Source organism: Oratosquilla oratoria, chromosome 4 (assembly GCF_046742065.1).
Source record: "Oratosquilla oratoria isolate Oo_2021 chromosome 4, ASM4674206v1, whole genome shotgun sequence".
In the NCBI taxonomy this organism is placed as follows: domain Eukaryota; kingdom Metazoa; phylum Arthropoda; class Malacostraca; order Stomatopoda; family Squillidae; genus Oratosquilla; species Oratosquilla oratoria.
The window spans coordinates 23,518,997-23,538,996 of NC_134780.1; the positions used below are offsets into that span (position 1 = coordinate 23,518,997).

The window sequence follows — 20,000 nt, forward strand, 5'->3', positions numbered from 1 at the left end:
TGCTAGACACAGTTGCAGGCACAGTGAAGCGTCTCACGGTGTAACTACGGAATCCAGACGACTCCATACGGGTGAGGGAAGCCCATATTTGAGAGAATCTTCCAAAGAGGCAAGAACTGGTTTACCAACAGAGTAGTTAAGGAGTGGAATAAACTTAGTATCCATGAAGTACTGAGCGCTGAAACTATCGGAAAAGGTTAGATAACTTGATGGACCGGGATGGTAGGTGGTAATGGACATGGAACCACCTAGTGTGGGTCTTATGGTCTCTTGCTGTCATTTTTATGTTCAAGCAATATATCTATGGATAGGGGTGACATGTGGTATTGGACATGGAACTGCCTAGTGTAAGACTTATGGTCTCTTGAAGTCTCTTCCAATTTTATGTTCCTGTGTTCTTCTCTTTTTCCCTATGTTCCTCACTCTAAGACCTTGTTCACACTAGCGTCTTGAACCGCGCGGAAACTGCGGCGGTACCGCAGAAAGAAAAACTGCGCGGTTGTGTAAGACTTCAGTAGATTTGTATATTCATCACCCTGAAATTAACTGACTAGTACATAACGTCGCCATGTATAGATAAATAAAAAAACGATAAAATACATGAAAGACAAGAAGAAATAAATAAATAAAAAAACGATAAAATACATGAAAGACAAGAAGAAAATGAAAAAAAAACGAACATAGCAAAAAAAAAAAAAAAAAAAAAAGTAGGAAAAGACAGAAGAAAAAAAAATGAAAAATGTGATTAGGTCGACGGGTTCAAGCGCGTACGAGATAAGACGGCGGCTGAGCGCCAGCCTGTCTGTCTGCCTGCGGCCGAAGCCACCCCTCTTTGACCCTGGGCAGGCACACAGGCTGACAGTAAAAAAAAAAAAAAAAAAAAAAAAAAAAAAAAAAATAATAATAATAATAATAATAATAAATAAACAAAAATAAAATAAATAAATAAATAAAATAAAATCAATACATAAAATGATAATAATAAAATTAAATCAATGAATAAATTAATGAATGAGATAAATGAAAAGATAAAACAAATAAACAAACCAAAATTAAAACTGGCTGGCAGTAAATACAAATTGAATAAAATTAAATAAACTATAAATAACACAAAATACCTAGTCAATAAAATAAGATAGAGAAAACAAATATGACTGTAATAGCAAAAAATATACATATACATATATATATATATATATGTGTATATATATATACATATATACATATATACATATATACATATATACATATATGTGTGTGTATATATATATACGTATATATATATCTATATATATATATATACATATATATATATATATATATATATATATATATATGAAAAAGAATGAAAGAAGATGAAGAAAGATATTTGGTGTTTTATCTGTTGGAGCAGGCAACCCAGGTCGGCCGGTTCTCTCAAGGTTCTTGTACGTCCTTGGAGGGGAGGGGGGAGGGGGGAGGGGGGAGGGGGAGGGGGAGGGGGTGAGCATTGAGGGTTACAAAGGTTACCTCAGGTCTATATTACATAAAGGCAGGTTGGAAACCTTAGATAACAATCCCTGAAGTTCTTATATTTTCATTATACAAAAGAGAGATCTTCTTAGTACACAAAGAGAAATCCTCATTATACAAAGAGGATTAGAATCCTCGTTATCCAAATACCGAACCTGAAATCCCCCACATCTTTATTATGAAGTTGGAAAAAAAAAAAAAAATCCCCACAAAAAATTGCTCAAAAATCCTCATTACAAAAGGGGAAGGAGATTTGAAATCCTCAAAACAGAAAGACCAATAAAAACCCCTAATTACGCATTGGATAGAAAAAATATTAATAAAATCGCCTGACGCCGGCATAAATACGAGTGAAAGTGCCACCTGGTATGTAAGAGCTTAATTGATTGACGCCATAACAGCTTCGCTTCTGTGTGGGACCCAACAGAGATGAATAAAATCGCCTGGCGGCAGACAGAGTAGATGCGAAAGGATCTCTCTAGCATTATCATTATTATCTAGTATCATTATTTCTATTATTACTACCATTATCATTACTATCGTTATTATTACTATTATTATTATAATTATTTTATTGTTTTGTTATCATTATTATCATCATTGTCATCATCAAACTTTATTATGTTTGATAAATGATTGTTATTTTTGTTACTGTTCGAATGATATTACAAAAAACAATCAAAAAGAGACGGAATGGATGGATGGATGGATGGAGGGATGGAGGGGGGTGAGGGAGGGTGAGGGGGCTCACGGGGTCAATTCAATCATTAACCTGTGATCAATCACCTCGCAGATGATCATCTCAAACGACGCAAAACGATTTTTTCCTGTTCTGGGGGGAAATTCCCCAGAGGAACCGGGAAAAAATCCCTAGATATCCCGCCAGAGACGAGGCGTCATGACAGAACCCTGAGGTACTCCGTTCTTATATTGACGCGCTTATTTCTCGTTCATTCCTTATGCAATTATCTATTTTTTTTTTTTTAATTCTACGAGGTCTTTTGTTACTTATATTTTGGTGTCGTTCTTTATTATTCTAGATGATTTTAAGATTATTATTATTGTGTATACATTCGTCACAATGTATACAGGAATAAAAGTATTTCCCTCAGCCCGTGTTCCCTTCACCTCCTATCCACATTATTATTATTATCATTATTTTCTTTTCTTATATTATTAATTTTTTTTGTGTGACTGACAGTTTGTATGTCACAAATTTGTCGCATGAGTGACTATAGGGACCAAATTCCTACCCAATAATGTGACTCTGGAGCAAGATAAACAACAAAATAAATTACCAAATAAATAAACAACCATGCTAATAAACCAAGAAACAAACAAATAAATAAATAAATATTCACCATATTTCTGGTCAGATGTCACGATCCACATGTAATGTCACAACGTGAGGCTCAAAAACACATTTTGTTTCTACAAAATCCCCTAATTTGTAGCACTGTAGCAACTGTAGTCCATGCCACCATATATTAGGGTCATGGACTACCTACGTCTAGTTACAGAGGGGTGCTAAGATCGGAAAAGGTTAGGAAACTAAGACACTTTACCTTGATGATGAGAAAGAATCCTTCAAAACTTACCTGCAAGAAAACATGAAATGCATATAAGTAAAACGTATGTAAGTAGTTCATTATAAAAATATTAAACAATAGCATATATAAATGAACAAATACAGATACATAGAAATAATATATATGAACCATACATATAAATGAAAATATAAAAGTTGCAAATATAAATGAACAAATATAAATACATAGAAATTATTTTAAAAATATACATAAATGAAACGATATAGATATATAAGAAAAATATATTTCTTGTCATGAAAACGAGTTATGACATAATGATATTGGAAATTGGTATGTTATAACACATTTGTAAAAGTTCACTATAAACCCACTATCGGAGAAATAATAACGGAAATACAGGGAAACTGTATATTTCGACTACTATCAGTTGTCCTCTTCAGCAGAAGATATATACAAAATAAATAAATACAAAATAAATAAATGAACCAAATAATAAAGATATTCGTGTAATTCATTCAAGAAATGTTACATATAATCGCCCATAAATACATACACAAACAAGTAAATATAAAAATAAAGAATTCAGATATGAGATGACAAATACTCAAACAAATAAGTATATTAATAATATAAATACATCAATAAATGTATAAGTACATTTGGAAGTCTACATAAAAGTACAAATAAAAACATGTGATTTAGTAATAAAAATTGACCCATTTGAGTTTAATCAATAATCAATCAACGATGTCGTGAGAGATACGGTGTGGGCCACCTCATGTTCATACTCAAAACTTCACTCATGTAGAGTGAACACACACAAACACATACACAGACACACACACACACTCAGGCACACACACAGACGTACATACACACACACACATATACAGACGTAAACATAGACACATACACACACATACACACAGACAGGCAGACACACACATTTACACACACACACACACAAACAAACACACATTGGCGCGGTTGGTAGAGTTCCAGACTGTCACTACGGCGGTCCGAGTTCGAATCCTGCCCAGGGCTGAAATAATTTCAGTATCGCTGCGCTTCGAGTCGTTACTCCAACTCTCGTGGGCGGGGAGTTGGGTGTGTGTGTGTGTGCGTGTAAGGTCACAGCATTACCTATAGATCGGTCATACGAGCGCTGAGCTATCTTCCGGGAGGGAAACAGCTGTCGATCACGAGTCCAGCACGTAATCCAAAGACCAATGTGAATACACCCAGACACACTTTGGAATAAAAGTATATGGACCTAGTTGGAACCAGTCATGATTTTGAAGCTGGGCATTAAAAACTGGAGAGTAATAGACGGGGCTCCACGAGTGTTGTTCCTTTCTTGTGTTAGCAAGTATAATTAACTCTACACAAAGAGTGTATACCACCAGAATGCATTTTACATGCACAGTACGCAAGCAATTGCAAGCAGGTCTTCCATATAGGAAAGGCACGTACGCACAGTACGCAATAAGTACGCATTTGCGTATCGCACGTACGCATGCACGTGACGTCACGCCGACAGTCGCAGCTTAGTGCACGTATCACAAGTGATAAGATTTAGCTGGAAATAACATTATGATCAGTGAAGAAGATATTCGCCAGTCCTATTGACGTCCAGAGAACATCTAAAGAACACAGGTAATTATTACTAAAAAAAAAAAACTCGCCATCCCAATTCCTATGCAGTGGGAAGTGAGAAACCCATGGTAAGGCAAAATCATGCCAATTGCGGCGAGCATTTTTTTTTTTTTTTTTTTTTTTTGCAACAACACTAAAGGATACCTAATATTATGCACATATATACACCTCTGTGTCTGCCCTAAGAGACATCATCTACATATATAGATTCACCAACTGTTTAATATTAACCATCTGCTTTCAAGATGGCACCAGGGAAGCTGTGTACCGTCGCTTCTACCTGGAGTATTCTTAGGGGAAATTTCCCGAAGAAAATCGAAAAGAAAACAAGTTAAGGGAACACGTCTAAGAAAATACACAGGGGTGAATGTGACATATTTCTAAGCTTAGCCATATCTACACGTGTGTGTGTGTGTGTGTATTCACCTTGGTCTTTGGATCACGTGTTGGACTCATGATCGTCAGCTATTTCCCTCCCGGAAGAAAGCTCAGAGCTCGTATGACCGATCTATGGATAATGCAATGATCTTACACGCACACACACACCAACGAGAGTTGGAGCAATGACTCGAAGCGCAGCGATACTGAAATTATTTCAGCCCTGGGCAGGATTCGAACCCGGACCGCCGTAGTGACAGTCAGGGACTCTACCAATCGCGCCAACGAGTCGTAAATGTGTATTTGTGTGTGTGTAAATACTATACCTACAACTTGGCATAGTTGGCGGAGCCCTTGTCTCGTATAGCCCGGTCTAGAGTTCGAATCCCGCAGGATAAGTCGAATGTACATATACAATAAACCCTCGATATATCGAAAGTACGTACCGTACGTACGCCCACCATCCATACCGAACCTTGAATCGGATATACCGACCTTGTCCGTTATATCCGACGAATGGTCGGTAGGTCTCACCAAGGTCGATATAGCCGAAGTTCGGTGACATATGGTTCGGTATAGCGAGGGGTTACCGTGTATTATATATACATACATATATATATAGTATATACAGTATATATACATATATATATATATATATATATATATATATATATGCAAAATAAACACAGGAAAAAGGAAACTTGTAGACAGTAAGTACTTTCATATATTACATATTCAGACTAAATGACAGAGAGACAGAGTTGGATTTAAATAAAGTATCAGGTGCAACCATAGGGGGGAAGGGGGGAGATAATACAATGTAAGGAGGGGGGATGACCTTACCCCTATCGACCTGACCAACACATACTGTCTACAAGTTTCCTTTCTCCAGTGGTTATTTTGCATTTTTGTATCACGGTGATGTGATTACTTGCATATATATATATATATATATATATATACTTATATATATATAGATATATATATATATATATCAACCACAATATATATATATATATATACTTATATATATATATATAATATATATATATATATAACCAATAAATGATGGAATACGAAGAAAAAAAAATTGAATTGTTCCATCTTTTGTTTATACAGTTGTTACGCTCAATCCCGCCACAATTTCCAACCTAGAGGAAGAGAAGTAGGAGGAAGAGGAGGAAGAAGAGAAGGGGGAAGAAAAGGCGGAAGAAAAGGGGACGGGAGGAGAAGTAGGGAGGAGGAGGATGTTGGAGGAAGAAGAGAAAGGGGAAGAGGAAGAAGAGGAGGATGATGACGAAGAGGAAAGAAGAGGAGGGTGAGGATGAGGATGAGGAAGTGGATGAGGAGGCGGAGGAAGAGGATGATGAAGAAAAGGTTGAGGAAGAGGAGAAGAGAGGAGAAGAAGGGAGAAGGGAGGAGAAGAAGGGAGGAGGAAGAAGATAAGAAGGGAGGAGGAGGTTCGATTAGGAAGATGAGGGGGATGAGGAGGAAGAGGAGGAGTAGAGGGAGGAGGAGTAAGAGGAGGAAAAGGAAGAAGAGGAGGAAGAGTGGGTGTGAAGTGCCCCCATCTTGAGGTTGGGGCACAGGACTCTGTGAGCCTCGTGATTAAGAGGGACAAGAAGAGCGCCTCTGTGTTCCCCGTTGAAGGTCGAGCCAGTTGAAGAACAAAACCAGTTGAACAAGAGAACAAATTGGACACCTTGTTAATTCTGCGACGGTAGGCGAGGTTCAAGGGTAATAACAGGAATTATAGTTAATGATGGATATTGTGAAGTCAGGAATGTTTTCATCAGAAAGGTCATAATACTTCAGCTGAGGATAATGAACACAGCACGAACGTATTAAAAAAGTGAAAACAAACAAAACCACAAGTAAATAAATAAAATACAATGAATGTATAAACAAATATAAATAAACAAATAAAACACCAGCTGGGGAACTGAAAGTTGGAGAATGCTCAAGAAACTAATCTTTTCTTTGATCAACACTGACAGCCGATAACACAATTGAGAAATGTTAATGGAGGTGGGAATTGGTGATGGTATTAGACGCACAAATTCTTTGTCATGTATCTCATAAAACCAAACTTCGTTCTCATAATGTTCTCCTGATACTAACAGTACTGTACGGATACGAGACCTGGATATTAACGAAAGAAATAATAAGAAAACAAAGAGAAGTGTTTGAAAACAAAATACTCCTTAGAGCTGTATTAGACGAAGAGAAAAGGCAAAGAAGAAGGCATTACACCGAACTACAGCAATTGTCGGACCATAAGAACATAGGAGTGAAGAAAGGCGCAAGAGACCATAAAGCCTACACTAGACAGTTCCATGTCCATTACCACCTAGCATCCCTATCCATAAAGTTATCTAACTTTCTTTTAAGACAACCAGATTAGGAAAGAAGATGGAGTACAATCAGGGAGACAAAAATGGTTGGGGCTTAATGGGGGAAAGTTAGGAACATTTCCTACAAAAACAGTGAATGAGAGTTGTTGGGATCAGATCTTTGCACAAGAAGATAAGAATGGAAGAGACTGCAAGAGACCATAAGACCTACACTACACAGTTCCATGTCCATGACCACCTGTCATCCCCATCCATAAAGTTATCTCACCTTGTCTTTAAACAACCGATAGTTTCAGCGCTCACTAGATGGTTACTAAGCCTATTCAATTGGTTAACCACTCTCTTGGTAAACCATTTCTTGCCTATTTCCTTGCCATGAGTGATGTACAGTGAAAGACAAAACTATCATCCCAAGTTTGTCCGAAGACAGATGAAACATGACGAAACATAATGAAAATCGTAAGAGTCACGGTTGGTATGCCTGAGTAGTTGAAATGGTCAGAGGTTTTGTTCCCAATCCCATGAAGTGGGAAGTGAGAAACCCCTGGTAGGGCTAGCCCTGTCATTTACGGCATACCGCTGGATTTCTTAGGCCGATGTTCGGTCGCCTCCCCGTCCGGCCAAAACTGCCGGGAACCAACGGGAGAAAGCCCGCCCGCAGCGGTCCTGGGGAATCGAACTCACGACCAACTGCTGAATAGTTCGACACGTGATCCACTAGTGGAATCAAGGTCGATATGAAATCGACCCGGACTGAAGGCGCTATCACACTGGGCAATTTTTCCTTCGACTGTTGGAGCAGATGTGCTGGAGGAAAATCAATTTACCTCCAGCATAATATCAAATGACACTATACGTCAATTGTTGAGGAAACACAATAGTCTGCCATGGCGATTTGACGGCGAAAAAAGTGCTAAAGGTGGGCGCTACCGCCGATTAATCGGAGGTTGGAGGAAAAATAACCTATATTGATATTAAGCATACCTTGTTGTTGACATTTGATTTCAATCAGCTGAGGTTAAACTCCCTCTACCAGTGAAAGGCTTAAACACCTTCTTCTACCAATGAGAGGCTTAAACTCCTTCTACGAGTGAAAGGGCTTAAACTCCATCTTCTACCAGTGAGAGGGTTAAACTCCATCTTCTACCAGTGAGAGGGCTTAAACTCAATCTTCTACCAGTGAAAGTACTTAAACTCCTTCTACCAACGAGAGGCTTAAACTCCTTCTACCAGTGAAAGGGCTTAAACTCAATCTTCTACCAGTGAAAGTACTTAAACTCCTTCTACCAACGAGAGGCTTAAACTCCTTCTACCAGTGAAAGGGCTTAAACCCCTTCTACCAAAAACGGGTTAAACTAATGTCAAATTAATCTAATTATTCGACCGCGCTAATTGCTAATGTTCGATCTTAGTAGACATTCTTGTTGATGCCGAGCGACGTCATTAATTCGTGTCAGGAAATTCCAGACTTTAGGGATTTTGATGATCCGATGTCCCCTACGGACCAGAGTCACGCTCCATGTTTTCATATATGAAGACTATTAATAATAATGATTGAGAAATAATAAATTGAAAATAAAATAAAATTAACTCAAATAAATCAAACTGAATTACATTAAATCTAATAAAATAGATAAAATAAAACAAAATAAAATAAGAATAATAAAATAATAAGAATAAAACAACTAAATAAAATTATATTCATTCTTAATTTCGCCACGTAACGTAAAAATAAAGAAATAACAAATAAAAAATAAAAATAGAGAAATAAACAAATAAATATAAACCACTAAATAACGTTGGTGGCGTAATCGGAAACATGCTGGTCTCGTATTCGCTTAGTTCTGGGTTCGAATCCTGCACTACTCTCCGATTCCCAGCAGTGACTGTTAATTACCTGATCCCCAACAGTCCCCAAAGCGCATATAGTACATAGGGCAAAGGTGACGGCTTCGGCCGCAGCTACTCAGCGCCTCCTGGTGTAATACGTTCCTCACCTTATTCAAGAGTGACTTTAGAAAACCAGATGAAGATGGCTGTAGGTAACTCAATTCAGATGAATTGTGTCGTGCGGGCATATATATGTATATACAGACACACACACATATATGTACATACATAAATACATACAGGTTGCTGGCCCTGCTGCACCTGATATATATATATATATATCAGGAATAAACTCAAGATTAAGACTCCTGTGTTTCCTATTCCGCTTACATCAACCTGTCAGAATGTCTCAACAAATATATATATATATATATATATATATATATATATATATATATATATATACACACATATTATATATATATGTATATATTATATATATATATATGTATATATATGTGTGTGTGTGCGTGTGTGTATATGTATGCATACATACACATACACACAACATACCTACATATACACATACATACATACGTACATACATAAAGGCTGCTGATGCTGAGCAGTTGTCAGCCACGAAGGGCAAAAGTCAGCATCAGCCGTGGGAGTCGAGACCTTGGGATTGCCCCCTCCCCGCAATCCAACAGACGAAGCCAGGCTTGTTGTTCGGGGGCAACGGCGGTATTACTGTGATTGTTGTTTTGCTTTTCCATGGGGGGAAGTGAAAACCCCCTTGGTAGGGGGGTAGATAAGGGTGGGTAGATTAGGTTAAAGTTGGTTTGGTTAGTTTGGGTTGGCTTAGAGTAGGTTAGGTTGGGTTGATTTTAGGTTAGTAAGGTGGGTGTTAGGTTTCGTTAGGTCAGGTCATGTTAGGTTGGGCTAGATAATCTAATGTAATATTTCACGTGAAATCGAACGATAATACATACATACATACATACATATATATATATATATATATATATATATATATATATATATGTATATATATATATTAATTGTTGATAAAAGACCCAAAAATATTGTTTATTTTTAATTTATCTTTATCTCTCTAATATATATTTCTTGTTTTGTTTTATTTATTAATTAATTTATTGATTGATTCATTTATCTACTTATGGGGCAATTTTCGGAATTAACGAACAATTTTCTCTTTCCGAGTTCTAAATTTTTAAATCAGTTTATCTAAACTAATCTACTTTAACCTAACCTAATCCAGACTGCCTAGTGTATCCATTTGACCTCTTTTTTGCCAAATTTTCATATAAAAAGAGCGAAAACAACCTAAAAGAGAGAAGAAGAGTGAGGATAAAGAGCGAAAAAATCATCAAAAGGAATATAAGACGAATAAAGAGAAAAAGAGCGAAGAAAGAAAACGGATGAAGAACAGAAAACGGAGAAGAGGAACGAAGAAGAACATGGAGTGAAGAACAAGGAAGAACATCAGGTCAGATTTTAAATGATGGAAAAAATAAATTAAATAAAATATGAAAAACAAATAAACAAATAAAACGACGTCAACAAATCATGTCAATTAAATTTTTACAATATTTTACTTCATTTGTATTTTATTATATATATATATATTTTAAGCCAAATACGATAAGGAAAAACATGAAAAAGAGGAAGAGGAAAAAAGGAAGAGGAAGAAGAGGAGAAAGAGGAGGAATAAGAAGATGAGGAAGAGGAAAATGAGGAAAAGAAGACGGGAGGGAAAAGGAAGAAGAGGAAGAGGAGGAAAAGGAGGAGGAAGAAGAAAATAAAGAGGATGAAGATGAGGAAGAAGAGGACAAAGAGAAGTAAGAGCAACAAGCAGAAGACGAAGAAGAAAAAGAGGAAGAAGAGGAAAAGGAAGAGGAGGAAGAATAGGAAGAAAAATGGGCGTGGCTATAAATCTCTGTGATGACGTCACGTCGTCGTGGTCGGAAGTCAGCGACGCGACATGACGCAAGAGCGGAAGGAATGGATGGTTGGCAATTATTGTTTTTCATTGATTTTTTTTTTTTTATGCGAGAATAACCTCAAACTTCGTGGTCAAGGAAACCACCAGGTACTGCATGACGTCATACGAGTATAACAAGAGTCATGCAGCCTCATGTTCAATGATTATTTTATTTTATATATTTTTTAAGTCGATAATTATGACGTCATGTCGTTTTCTACAAAATTTATGAGTCGGACGACGTGACGTCACTATTAAGTTCCACCCCCATTTCATCCGCATAGATTTTGATAAAGCGTATAATAATGTAAAATTTTAAGTGTAGAGTGCTAAAAGAGAGAGAGAGAGAGAGAGAGAGAGAAAGAGAGAGAATACAAATACTTACATTTCCGTCCCCCTCAAGTCCTGTACTACTTCTAAAATTCCCACACACACACACACACACACACACACACACACACACACACACACACACACACACACACGCACATTACAAAGGAGGAGCATGCCGACAGGAGACCTTTTGGTTCATATCTAGGTCGGATGAGAAAAAATTATAATAATGAATAAATAAATGAAAATAACAATATAGATAATAATAAATGAAAAATAAATAAGTAAAATTAAATAATAAACAAACAAGTAGGCTAAATAGTAAATAATGATAAATGGACAGATAAATAATAATAAATAATGATCAAAAAAATTATAATAGACAGACAAATAATAACAAACAAATCAACATACATACATATATTCTGTACACACATACATGAATACAGAGCGACAGATATCAAAGTGGGAAATCAATCTCAATCTTGTCTCAATCCAATTTCCGGTGGATCCACATCCACTGGGATTGAGTATTCTATTGCCATCAACCTGAGGAGACTGCAAGGGACCATAAGGCTTACACTAGGTAGTTCCATGTCCATTACCACCTGCTATCCCTATCCATAAAGTTGTCTGACCTTTTCTTAAAACAACTGATAGTTTCACCGCTCACTAAATCATGGTTACTAAGTTTATTCCACTCCTTAACTACCCTGTTGTTAAACCAGTTCCTCCCTATTTCCTTCTTAAACTTAAATTTGTCCAATTTAAGTCCATTACCACGAGTTCTGCCCTGTTGTCTTAATATAATGACCTTACTAGTGTGTGAATACAATAAAACGAATAGAGAATACTGTATATTATCCATTTACGAATACTGCATGATCACGTAAGAATACAAGAAATAAGAATACTACAAGGGCAACAAAATAATACTGAATGACCAGTGAATACACCCAATTACGAATACAATACGAACAGTTGAAATATAAGATGATTAAGAATTCTGCATGACATTGCATAACTAATTAAGAATGCTGCAAGAACAGTAGAATACAGCATGAAAAAAAATTACAGGGAGACAAATGAAGCATATTGTATGGTCAGCCAAGAATACTGCATGACCAGCTAGGAACACTGCATGACAGCTAAGAATACTGCATGACCAGCGAAGAAGAATTTATGAAAAATTAAGTTCAATGTATGGCTAGCCAGGAATGATGCATGACTATGAGTAATGCATGACCAACAAAAAATACTGCATGACGAGTTAGTAATATTGGATAACTATTTAATAAAATTCATTAATTAGAGTGCATGATCAGGTGTGAATGGTGCATGACCAGCTGTGAATACTGCATGAACAATTAAAAATCCAGGAAGAATATTTAAGCACAGTGCATACCCAGATAAGAACACTGCATGACCTGGTAGGAATGCATGAACAAATGAAAATCCAGGAAGAAAAATGAAGAACAGTATATGGCCAGCCAAACGTATTGCATACTCAGTTAGCCTAAGAATATTGCATGACTAGGCAAAAAATGCATGACAAGTTAATAACACAGGAAGAAAAATGAAGCACAGTGCATGGCCAGCCTAGAATACTCCATGACGAGGCAATAATGCTGCATGACGAGTCAATGATGTTGCATGACGAGTCAATAATACTGCGTGAACAATAAAAAATCCAGGAAGTAAAATGAATTACAGTGCATGACCAGATAGGAACGATGTATGACCAGTTAAGAATACTGCATGATCAGCTAAGAATACTGCATAACAAGGTAAGAATACTGGATGATCAGTTATGGATACTGCATGATCAGCTAAGGATACTGCATGATCAGTTACGAATACTGCATGATCAGATAAGAATACTGCATGACAAGGTAAGAATACTGGATGACCAGTTATGGATGTTGCATGATCAGCTAAGGATACTGCATGATCAGTTCAGAATACTGCAAGACCAGTTAAGAATATTGCATGATCAGCTAAGAACACTTCATGACCAGTTATGATTTTTGCATGATCAGCTAAGAATACTGCATGACCAGTTATAAAAGTTGCATGATCAGCTAAGGATACTTCATGACCAGTTATGATTTTTGCATGATCAGCTAAGAATACTGCATGACCAGTTATGAATACTGCATGATCAGCTAAGGATACTTCATGACCAGTTATGATTTTTGCATGATCAGCTAAGAATACTGCATGACCAGTTATGAATACTGCATGATCAGCTAAGGATACTTCATGACCAGTTATGATTTTTGCATGATCAGCTAAGAATACTGCATGACCAGTTATGAAAGTTACATGATCAGCTAAGGATACTTTATGACCAGTTATGATTTTTGCATGATCAGCTAAGAATACTGCATGACCAATTATGAAAGTTACATGATCATCTAAAAATACTGCATGACAAAGTAAGAATACTGGATGACCAGTTATGGATGTTGCATGATCAGGTAAGGATACTGCATGACCCGTTAAGAACACTGCATGAACGATTAAAAACACCAGGAAGAAAAAACTGAAGCACCACTGTGCATGTCCAAACAAGAATGCTGCATGACCGGGTCCGAAAGCTGCATGACAAGACGAGGAATGCAGCATGACCAGTCGCCAGGGAGGCGTGGCCGCGTCGGTGGTGAAGGAGGATCGAGTGCGTGCCACCGGGGCTGCGTCATGCAGAGAGGAAGTGGAATGGGATCGGGAGCGCGTCATGCAGGATCGGTTCTCTTTAGCAGAAGTCTCTCTTCCAAATTTGAGAAAATTGCGAATTTGAGGAAATTGCGAATTTGAGAAAATTGCGAATTTGAGAAAATCGCGGATTTAAGAAATTCGAAGAGGAAAGAACAAAAGGAGAACAGAAGCAGTCACCTTTAACCTACGTAGAGACGGGACCCCACGAGCGTAGGCCCTGTACACACACACACACACACATATTCGGAATAAAATCACCTGCCGACAAAGGGAATACATTCGCCTGAATAAAATCTACAAACATCTTCATCATAGCAAAGAAGTTAACTGAGTAAAGACAAAAAAATTGGGTGAAGTTTAACTAAGTTCAGGAAGGGGACATGGCACCACGTTATTTAGATAAATGGCGCGAGACTTGGCGCCTCATGACAGTCGGGGACTCCACCAACCGCGCCACCGAGTGTGTGATTCACCTTTCACCTTGGTCTTTGGATCACGTGTTGGACTCGTGATCGACAGTTATTTCCCTCCTGGAAGAGAGCTCGGAGCTCGTATGACCGATCTATGGATAATGCTGTGACCTTACACGCACACACACACACACACCTCCCCGCCCATAAGAGTTGGAGTAACGACTCGAAGCGCAGCGATACTGAAATCATTTCAGCCCTGGGCAGTATTCGAACCCGGACCGCCGTAGTGACAGCCGGAGAGTCTACCAACCGCGCCACACACGTGTGTGTGTGAGCGTGTGTGTGTGTGTGTGTGTCAGTACAGACCCGTCCTTGACTACCTCCGTCTCACCGCAACTCTTCCTTCCTGCTTCCTCCTCCTCCTCCTCCTCTTCCGCTTTCTTCCTCTTCCGTCCTCCAACTCAGTTGACCCACCCCATCCACCCACTACCCAATCACCCCCTCCAACACCACAAAAAAAAACTACTTTTTTTTTTCTTTCTTCTGATCTTTTGTGTCCCTATTTTTATCTATGGTTGAGATTTATCGACCCACTGTCGGGGAATGAGATAAGATGGACAAAATATCTGTATATTTCGTCCACTATCTGTGGTCCTCTTCAGCAGAATGAAAGAGGACCACATATAGTGGTCGAAATATACAGAATGAAAGAGGAACACAGATAGTGGTCGAAACAAAGAATGAATGAGGACCACAGATAGTGGTCGAAATATACAGATTTTCTGTCCATCTTATCTTATTCTCCTACAGTGAGTCGATAAGTCCCATTTTACAAATGTGCTACTACATTATATCTTCCTAATTGATCTATGGCTGTTTATTTGTCCCGTAGTTGGTTTGCTCCCCACTTCCCATGCCCCCCCCCCGCTCCCAAATAGCCCCCCCCTCCCTCCATGTGTGGACTCTGTACTCTCCTATCTACCCAAGAAACTTTAAACATTTCTATTAAGAAAAAATATTTCAGCATTCATTGCAAAATTTGGGACAGCGAATAATCAATTTCGTGATCCCAGCTTCGCTAAACAGGTTCAAACTTCGTAAGACAAAAAAAAAAAAAAAAAAAAAAAAAAAAAAAAAAAAAAAAAAAAATTAAAAGGTTTTAACTTTTTTGTTTTTCCTTCAACTAATTAACCAAGATTTCTCTGTCCTTGCTGGTTTTTTTTTTTTAGTGTTGCATGATTGAACGTGAGAACACTCAGTGTCGATCATACATTCATAAAACGTTTGTTTTCCCAGCAGGCCACCCACATTTCCAAACGTTTGTTTTTGTGATTCCTTAACGTTTATGTTCTAAGACAGACTAGAATCTATAACTGTTCAATTATCACCGGAAACTAGAACATAATAGCTTACAACCTAGAATAATTTATAAAATAAATAATAATTCAAGTATACGTGTAAACAATACTGATTAAGCTGCATCGTACATATGGCAGGGGCAAATTGGTGTTATTGTTGATATTTATGTGCAAAGATTTTATATTTATTGATTTTTTTTTTTTTTTTGCAAAGTTTAAAATATTACACATTCATTCGTGATGGGCTTTTCCGCTGCTATTCACAACTTTCACATGTATTCAGTCTGTCGCCAGGCGATTTTATTCATCTGCAAAGACACGCCCCTTTTGAATTGGGAAAGCACCGGTGGGCTATGAAACGTCTCTCTTCTCAGAAGCCTTTGGGATGAACAGAGCCATTACATGGCTAAGTGCCGCCCCTGGGCAGTTCTCAGTGATGCCCACCCACTCTCCTCTCCCACCACCCTTTGCTGCCCATTGTAGTTATTGGCTTGCGAAATAATTCAACAGGTTTTAAGATTTGCATTTAATGTCCCTATTGCAAAGAAGATAAGGGGGGAAATATTCCATATTTTTGTTGATTCTATCGCAAAATTTGTCCATTACGGTAAAATATTTAGGGGTTCTTTGACCCTTAATCATTATTATTATTATTATCATTATTGTTACCATTTATTATTATTATTATTATTATCATTATTATTCTCTCAGACTTGTGGACGGCAAGTCTAGGCTAAAATTGCCACCTCCCCGCTAAAAGTGCCCCCCCCGGGGGCATAAACCCCCTTGTCCCCCCCCCCCCCATGTGAGGTGCATGGGGTGAGGAAGACCTTGAGTAGGTGGGGGTGAGGGGGAGTCGTGATTCGTGAGTCTCTCGTGAGAGCCCCATTTTTCTTTTATTTTTTTTTATGAAATGACGTATGCGAAGGTAAGTCAATCACTGATTTTTTTTTTCTTTTCATCCAGAGGACCAGATGTTCACGTTTAGTAATTCAGTTTGCCTGAGCAAAGTATTACACAGGAAGTATTACACAGGGTATCGTAATCTGACCTAATCTAACCTAAATCCCCAAATATTGAACAACAACAACAATAATAATAATAACAATGATAATAATAATAACAACAACAATGATAATAATAATTATAATGATAATAATAATAATAATAATAATTATAGTAATAATAATAATAATGATAATAAAAATGGTTATATTAGCGACCAAATATGTGACTCACATTGCCAAAGCCACTTTGGCGTCCTAACTACGGACTTGCTGGTTTAGTGGTACAATGCTCGACTGCTAAATCGGAGTTATAAGTTCGAGTCCCCCACACAAGGGTGAAAAGTATCACAACGATGTAGGCCGGCACTCTAGCTATGGTGGGCAAAGATATGCGTGTGTGTATGTGTGTATGTGTGTGTGTGTGTGTGTGTGTGTGTGTGTGTGTGTGTGTGTGTGTGTGTGTGTGATTCACCACGTCTTGAATCACGTGTTCGACTTGTGATTGATAGCTATTACCCTCCCGGATTAGAGCTCAGAGCTCATATATGACTCCATCTCTACGTAACGCTGTGACCGCGCACATGGTTTGTGTGTGTGTGTGTGTGTGTGTGTGTGTGTGTGTGTGTGTGTGTGTGTGTGTGTGTGTGTGTGTGTGCGCACACGTTTACAAAGAATCACCCGTAGACAGAACCAAGGTTACGTACACACAATCAAGGCGACAGCGACAATGACTACCAAGGACGAAAACCTTTTTTCACCAGAAACAAATCAAGCCATCTCTCTCTCTCTTTCTCTCTCTTCCTCCTCTCTCTCTCTCTCTCTCTTTCTCTCTCTTCCTCCTCTCTCTCTCTCGCGCCACCACGAAATCCAAAGTCATGAACGAAACATAAAATAATTCAGCAAAAATGGCGAAAGTCACAGAACTGGTTCCTGTGTCCGTACATTTTAAGTTTTCAATTGTATTTCTATTGCATACACTCGTGGTTCTCACCTTGTGGACTATGAACCACCTAATACTCCACAGTACCTCCTCAGGTGGACCAGTAACAGAAAACTAGTGTTAATTAGTGGATGTTTAGTGATTCAATATAGTGATGAACTGATTCCCGACCACTCCTTCATCTTCCACCTTCTGTTCTCTCTCAAGCCTCTCACATAAAATAATGATCGAAATATAAAGTTTCCTCTCTTTTATCTTTATTTTTATTTATTTTATTTTTTCGTTTCTCCTATATACTCTCATTTCTCGTAGGCGTCAGGTGCGTTTGAATAAAATAGTCTGGCGGTAGAAAACAAATAACAGGAAAGGTACAAACCCAGAAAGAAAGGGACCACTAGCGAGGTATACTGACGGTGACTGGAGGGCTGTATAGCTTTTATTCTGGCTATCAACAAAGTATTTTATTCAGCTGAGGAAAGCCAGCACCCCATCCCTCATCCACTCTCACCGTTCCATAATTAATGTACACATCCATTAATCGGATTATATCTTTTATATAAATATGTATGGGATGGATGAGAATGTCCGTTTTTCGTCAGCTGGATGATTTGATGTTGAATCTCTGTTCACAAACGTTCCATTACAATCCTTTGATGGGAGGGGGAGGGGGAGCCCCCCCCCCACCCTCGGTCTTGAGGAAGCCTGGTTCCCAGAACCACTGATATGGCGTGTTTATTTCAACCTGACAGCATTATCCAAACTGGATTCACATTTTTTGTTTCATTCATGTTTACGGATTTCGATGGAATGTTGGCTTAGTGATTTTTTTATGTTTTCATATCTAATCAAATTTACGCAAAGTAAAAGTAAGAGCTCCTAATCTAATTCATAGTTCCTCTTACCCCCCCCTCTCTCTCTCTCACTCACACTCTCCTGAATAATGTTTTACTCCAGTGGTCTCAACCTGGGGGTCCATAGCCTGCTGTTACAAATTATACATTTATGTCTATTGTGAGGAAAATCTGAATTAAGTTAAGCATATCACAAAAATCGATCAAATATGATTACCTATGATTGTCAACTTTGTAATAGAGCAAAGAGTTTCTCTTCATCGACATTTTATTATCATTATTATTATTATTATTATCAATTATTATTATTATTATTATTATTATCAATTATTATTATTTTCTTTCTTTTTTACCTTTTTTGGTTTGGGAGAAGAATGAAAGGGAGTCAAACGAATGTTGAAAATTCAAAAATGGGTGGAATGGAGTGGAAAAAGTTGAGTACTATGGGTCTACTCGGATCATGTCCTGAGGTTCGAGGATGTGCGATTGTCCGGACTGATGTATTCTTGTTTTATTCTGTACGTAATTTTCCTAAAGCAAACAAATGAATGAATAAACAAACGAATAAAAAATTAATACATAAAATTGCTCGGTTCTTACGTTTTTAGAGAAATCTGTTTTTCCTACGTCAGAATTCAAATGCACTCGCATGAAAAGAAGAGTTCATGGATTTCGAACCTTTTACAAGAATGGCGACTCGACTACGCTGCTGTCGCAATGAGATGGAGAAAGGGAAGAAGAAAGAAGAAAGAGGAGGGATAGTACAAGAAGAAGAAGAAATATATATATAAGAAAAATAAAAGGTAAAAAATATGTACAAAGAAAAAGAGATGGACAAAAAGAAGTTGAGGAGAAGCAAAGGAAGTAGAAGTAGAAGCAGAAGTAGAAGTAGAAGCACCAGAAGATATAGAAGAAGCATAATTAGAAAAAAGGAGAGGAGAAAAAATAAAGAAATAGAAAAGTAGGAGTATTAGTAGTAGGAGGGGAGAAGAAGAGGAAGAAGAGGAAGATGAAGAAACAGAAGAAGAAGCAGAAGAAGAAGTAAAGGAAGAAGAAGCAGGAGAAGCTGAAGAAGCAGAAGAGGAAGAAGAGGAA

The 20,000-nt window shown here is 37.8% G+C and overlaps 1 protein-coding gene across 3 annotated transcripts in view; it reads right to left on the reverse strand.

The window, feature by feature from the left end:
* LOC143024672 (nocturnin-like) overlaps window positions 1-20,000 on the reverse strand; it is a 254,786-nt gene that overhangs the window by 94,268 nt on the left and 140,518 nt on the right. The gene's annotated exons all lie outside the window — the stretch shown is intronic.